Genomic DNA, 7156 nt, shown 5'->3' on the forward strand with positions numbered 1-7156 from the left:
CCGTCTTTAACATGGGGCAAAAGGGGCAGCAGGAATCACAACTGAGATGGGGCAAGGATGACACAAAAAGGCTGTTTGGGGCAAAGATGGCACAGTCTTGCTCTTTGGTGACAAAGATGGCAATTCCTATGAATTAAATCTGGGTGCTAGGCAGGTTTTATGTGTGCAATCCGGGTGTCAGGGCTGGCCTTTGGGTTTGTGACCTGTGATCTATGTCTGCAATGTAGGGTTGCATGCATTATTTATTTGATCTATACCTTCAATGCTGAGTTTGCTTGGGATTGTTCTGTTGATCTATACCTGCAAGGCTGGGTTTGTGTGATATTCAGTTGCACTATACTTATTATACTATACTATATACTATACTTAATATTTATTATTTACGATTTTGGCAAAATCCCCAGAAATACCGAATACGTTCTTCGTTTATTGACAATACAAGTCATAATAACATCCAGGTACAATGTGATTATACAGTAAATGGATACAAGCAACCAGGTATGCAGGTGTAGTTACAGTGGTGTTTCCATGTAATACTTAACAAAACCTGCAAATACAGGGTTTGTATGTCTTATTCGGTTGATCTACTGTATACCTGCAATGCTGTGTTTCCATGTTTTCTTTATTTGATCTATACCTTAGACGCACACCATTCATTTGCTATAAAATCTGTATATTATGTGTGCTCCTCCCCTGGTCCGCAAATGTGGAGTGAGGACGTTTCATGCAGGGTGCACATTAGGGTCAGATGGAGGGAAGACTCTGCCGGTCTTCTCATAATCTGTAGAGTCTGTGTGGCAAGTACTTTTATTTTGTTATGGGTTTTTTTTGGTGTTGGAGTGGAGGGCGAGATTGTACACCAGGGAGTATGGGACAGGGAGGTCGAAGAAAATGCTTGCACATGGGCCTGGATAGACTATATGTACTGCCCCTCCTCGAAATATTATTTCGTTACCCAGTCAAACAAAATAAATCACGTTAGTTTCAAAGTAAGCCTAGTAAGCAATTCCTCTTGATACAGTTTCTTCCTGATAAAAAAGTTTCCAGGTGGGTCTCTCCAGACACTTCTGAAAACTCTGCAAGTTGAATGGAAGTACTGCATTCAACCATAAAGTCAATGGAGCCCAGCTTTCTAATCACAATGTGAGTTAAATATCAAAAATAATAATTAAAATAAATAAAAATAGTTAAAATAAATAAATAAATAAATAAATAATTATGCGGTGATGTCAGCATCCAGTTCAAAAAAATATAAAAAAAGTATATTTTTAATAGCAAGTGCCAAAATTATCATTGTATCAAAACAATCCTGGCATGGAAAGAGTTAAAATACCACCACTTCAAATACCCATGAGATGTCTAGTTTAAAAATTTGTATGGTTTGATGGGGTAAATTGAATTGGGCACAGATGGACCAGATGCCAAAATGAAAAGAAAAATATGTGCACTCCCCAAATGTGGCTTGTTAGCCCCTAAAAAACCTGATAAACCTATGCATGTGTGGTATCACTGTACTCAGGGGATGTTGCTGAGCTGAATACATATTGGGGTGTTGTTTGTCAGTGACATGTACCAAGGGCTGAAAATTCATGCAATGATGTGTGTGGAAAAAAATCAACAAAGAATTACTACCAAAAACCTTGATAAAGGCTGGTGGTAGAATTGGTGTGTGGAAAGGGTTAAAATATCACCATTTGAAATACACTGGGACATCTAGTTTTCAAAAATATATGGATTGATCAGAGGAAATTAATTGGCCAGGTTCAAAGATATACCAAATAGGACATGGGAGGCAGGATTACCACATGGTAAAATTCGAAATTGAAAAAATGTGCACTTCTTAAATATAGTCTTTTAGCCCCAAACAGCCCGAGAAACCCATGCATGGGTGCTATCACTTGTTGGAGATGTTGCTGACCACATATTGGGGTGTTGTTTGGCAGGGAGGTCTAGTTTTTTAAAAATATATGGTTTGATCAGAGGAAATTGAAGATGTCTTAATTAGGGCATGGGGACAGGATTACCAGATTTGAAAAAAGTGGTTTTGAACTAGCAATATGCTACTTGTAGTTATTGCCATATTGGGTATTTTTAAACTCAGGACAAATAGTAGAATCAGTTTAACAGTTTATTAGCTTTTGTAGATGAGTAAAAGATTTTTCAAATAAGTGAGAAAAGGTGCTTTTTCAATTTTTCAAGATTTAAAAAAAAAATTAAATAGGCAATTCAATTATATGATCAAAAAATGGTATCTGGAGAGTCCTTTTGGTTCTGAAAAAAAAAACAGAGAGTCCTTTTGGTTCTGAAAAAAAAAACAATATATAACTTGTGTAGGTACGATAAATAAGAGAAAAAAATTACAGCTAAACGTGAGCACCGTAAAAATGTTGAAACATCCTCTGTCCTTAAGGGGTTAATAAATTAATTTAAAAGCTATGAAAAAACAGTTCTCAACCAAATTAATTCATGTATTCATTTCTTACACGAATATTTGGGGTTATTAATAGTTTATGACCTAAACATATTCCAGTGCAGTAAACAAATTGCTTCTTATGCGTTCTCCAAAAAACCACTGGTTTTCAAATAATTAAATTTCCAACTATTGCAAAACATATGCTAATCATTAAGTAATTCAATGTACTCTGAATACAGGCATTGTTACTCATTCAATGGGAGTTTTATATGCCACTGTCAAACCATCAGGGAGGAGGATTTTTCTTCGTTTTATCAGAAGATGACACATGAAAAGAATTAAGACATTAAGGCTTAGACGCCTGGTCATACGTTACTGATCATAAATACTACCAGGCTAACTTGTGGCTTACCTCTCATTCTTGAGTGGGCAAAGGGAAGTTGACAGAAGAGTTTGCAATAGGGTTCTGGTTTCAACTGGTTGAGTTCACCAAGTGGGCTTTGCTGGCCCTGTATAATGTATAACTAAATCAGTGAGGGCATTCATTCACAAGGGGGCACAAGCTGGGGGCATCACATAAATCAATACTAAAGGAGGAGGATGTCTATGGGATAAATATACCGTATTTGCTCGATTATAAGACGACCCCGATTATAAGACGACCCCCCAAAATCAAAATATTAATTTAGGAAAAAAACAAAAAGCCTGAATATAAGACGACCCTATAGGAAAAAAGTTTTACCAGTAAATATTAATTCATGTAAATTATTTTTTCATGTTTAATAAAAGCTATGATTGAGAAAAATATATTTTTTAAATTTCCTTTTATTTGCCAACCTGCCTCCCCCCAGTTATGCCACTCTGCCCCCAGAAATGCTTTATACCCCCCTATTTGCCACTCTGCCCCATGATATGCCTTATACCCCTATATGCCACTCTGGCATATAGGGGGTTAAAAGGCATATCATGGGGCTGAGTGGCATATAGGGGGTTAAAATGCATTTCTGGAGGTATATAGGCATATCATGGGGCTGAGTGGCATATAGGGGGTTAAAATGCATTTCTGGAGGTCCAGAAATGCATTTTAACCTCCTATATGCCACTCAGCCCCATGATATGCCTTTTAACCCAGCATGTACTGGCTGCCTTGGCTTGATAGGAGTGTGATTGCTGTTAGCAGTTTGATATAGATATATATATATATATATATATATATATATATCTATATCAAACTGCTAACAGCAATCACACTCCTATCAAGCCAAGGCAGCCAGTACATGCTGGAACCTGGGGATGATAGTAGTGGGATTACAGCCTCCCTATGCCATGCTACAACCCCCACCCCCCTTACACATCCATGCTATCACACACAAACACATTTAAATACTCATTCATTCCATTAATCACACATACTTCACACATTAAACACACATTAATCACACATACTTACCCAAAAACCCTCCCCCACCCCCTTACCTGAACTGCAGATCTCTCACTCGAAGACTTCTGCAGGGGACCGGCTGTAGAGCAACTTCTCTGGCCCCGCCCCCAGAGGAGGGAGGGGGAGATAGAGCTCTGTGAGGACGCTGCAAGCTTCCTGTCCTCCTGCTTCTAACAGAAGAGACGCTGCTCGCGACCGGTAAGCAGCATGAACCCAGCAGACATTTTTTGGGGGGTCTGAGAAGACGACCCCGATTATAAGACGAGGGGTATTTTTCAGAGCATTTGCTCTGGAAAAAACCTCGTCTTATAATCGAGCAAATACGGTACAATGTAGGGCTAGCTGGAAATACAGAAGGGTGTGGGGCATTAGGGTGACTATATTGGCCATGTTTTCCAGGACACATATAACCTTTACATATTGCTAACCAGTCCCAAAAAATGCTGCCCTGCAGTATGGGGATGCACAGACTCATGGAAGGAACCAACTAGTCAGATATACAACTTCCGCTGCAGCAGGAAGGAGGTGTGGCTAGCAGCGGGGAACTCTGGGAACTCTGATCTCTGACAGTCGGGGAAGGTCTGCGGGATGGACACAGACAACCCCCTCTGCTAGCCACGCCTCCTTCCGGCTGCAGCGTAAAAGTGCGTGGGATCTACACGCTGCCCCGGCTACATGACAGGGAAGTCAGAAGCACCGGTAAGTTTGGGGGGGGGCCCGGGGAGTGTTAAATGGGGGACATAAGGCATTTCTGGAGGCAGAGTGCTCTGTGAAATGCCTTTTAACCCCTTTAATGCCACTCTGCCTCCAGAAATGCCTTTTTAACCCTCTATACGCCACTCTGCCTCCTGAATGCCTTAAACCTCCCTAAATGCCACTCTTCCCCATAATATGCATTTTAACCCTCTAAATGCCAGAGTGGCATCTAGGGGTATAAGGCATTTCTGGAGGCAGAGTGGCACATAGGGGGTCAAAAGGCATATCATGAGGCACAGTGGCATATAGGGTTAAAAGGCATATCATGGGGCACAGTTCCATTTAAAGGGTTAAAAGGCATATCATGGGGCACAGTCGCATATAGGGGGTATAAGGCATTTCTGGGGCAGATGTGCATAACTGAGGGGCAGGTTGGAGAATAGAAGGAAATAAAACCAAAATATTTTTCTCAATCATAGCTTTTATTTTAAAAAAAATAGTTTAGATGAATTAACATTTACTGGTAAAACTTTTTTCCTATAGGGTCGTCTTATATTCAGGCTTTTTCTTTTTTTCCTAAATTAATATTCAGATTTGGGGGGGGGGTCGTCTTATAATCAGGGTCATCTTATAATCGAGCAAATACGGTACTTTTTTTTTATTGTTGTAGCTTAGCCCGTCCAGTTGTGGGTGTCAGTGTGGCAGAGTCTGTCCTGGTGTGTGTGTGTGTCTGGAGTCCGTGTGGCAGCGCCTGTTCTGGCGTGTTCGGGTGTCGGTGTGGCAGAGACTGTCCTGGTGTGTGTGTTTAGGTGTCAGTGTGGCAGAGCCTGTCCTGGTGTATGTGTTTTGGTGTCGGTGTGGCAGAACCTGTCCTGGTGTGTGTGTTTGGGTGTCCATTTGACAGAGCCTGTCCTGGTGTGTGTCTGGTTTCTGTGTGGCAGAGCCTGTCATGGCGCGTGTGTTCGGGTGTCGGATGGCGTGTGTGTTCGGGTGTTGATGTGGCAGAGCCTGTCCTGGTGTGTGTGTTTGGGCATCGGTGTGCAGAACCTGTCCTGGTGTGTGTGTTTGGGTGTCAGAGCCTGTCCTGGTGTGTGTGTTTGGGTGTTGGTGTGGCAGAGACTGTCCTGGTGTGTGTGTTTGGATGTCGGTGTGGCAGAGCTTGTCCTGGTGTGTGTGTGTTTGTTTGGGTGTCGGTGTGGCAGAGCCTGTCCTGGTGTGTGTGTTTGGGTGTCGGTGTGGTAGAGCCTATCCTGCTGTGTGTGTGTGTTTGGGTGTCTGTAAGGCAGAGCCTGTCCTGGTGTGTGTATTTGGTCATCTGTTTCCTGGCACTTTAATTTCTGTAGGAGTAAATTGAACAAATTTAATATTTAGTTACCCAGAGATAAAACGCCCTCCTGAATTTGTAGTTACTTCAGAGGACAAAACTTTGAAGGCCCAGAAATCAGTGAGAGGAAAAGTAAAGGTTTTGTGTTATTTACTCTATTTCAATCTGCATATTTTATTGAAAAGGATTAGTTGCATTAAATTGTGGGTTCAGGCATCCCGTGTATGATGACTTTTTTTGTGTGCTTATTACTCCCAGTTCCATCACATTTCATCAATATGCGTTAGAAAATAAGGAGAAGATGGGCATGGATGGTGGGCTGATTCGGTGGCGCAACAGGCCACTCGACTAGACTTGCCCCCCAGGCCTTTGGCTGTCAGCCCTCCCCTGATAAAGGATGTATTTGTGTGGATCCATTAAACCAACATATGGTAAAAATGGCAAAACGCACGACATGTAGGGTACTAAAAATGCACATATTGTCTGTAACTACCACCCCTTAAAACCTGCCACTGTATTGGTCATTTCTAGTTTGTATTATAGTTACATAGGCTTAAAAAGGACATGCATCTATCAAGTTCAGCCTCTCCCACATCTTTTATTTGCTGTTGATCCAAAATAAGGCAAAAAATCCAGTTTGTTGCTCTTTCCAAAAAAAATTATATCCCTGAATATTTAGTTTTTGCAAGTATTCATCCAGTTGCTGTTTAAGCATCTGTACAGACTCTGATAAAACTACCTCAGCAGGCAGAGAATTCCATATCCTTATTGTTCTTTGTAATTTTTGCTAATAACACTGTTCTTCCCAATTAATTCCTGAATATTATCCCTTAATAACCCTTCTTGAATATAGGAACCCCATCTGCCTTCCTCCAATCTTCTGGTACAATTCCTGAAAGAAAAGAATCCTGGAAGGACATTTCCACACTTAGCTCCTTAAGTACTCGTGGGTGAATACCGCCATACCCCCGGAGCTTTGCTTACATTAACTTTCTTTAGTTGCTGCAGAACCTTGTCCTGAGTCATCCAATCACAATTGGTTTGCAAGTTTTTTTGCAGTAAGCATTTTCTCATCTATTGCCATAGGTTCCACCTTCATATATACTTATTATATATAAGTTATTTCTGCTTTTTCCTGGTTCTCATTAACTAACATGCCTATCTCTGTTTTCAGTATATTTACACTTTCATTTTTTGGTTTTTTTTTAGAATTTACTTACTTAAAGAATGTATAGTCTACGGGCATTTCTCTTCCCATTATAGTCTATGGGCATTTCTCATT

This window comes from Spea bombifrons, chromosome 2 (genome assembly GCF_027358695.1).
Source record: "Spea bombifrons isolate aSpeBom1 chromosome 2, aSpeBom1.2.pri, whole genome shotgun sequence".
Classification (NCBI taxonomy): domain Eukaryota; kingdom Metazoa; phylum Chordata; class Amphibia; order Anura; family Pelobatidae; genus Spea; species Spea bombifrons.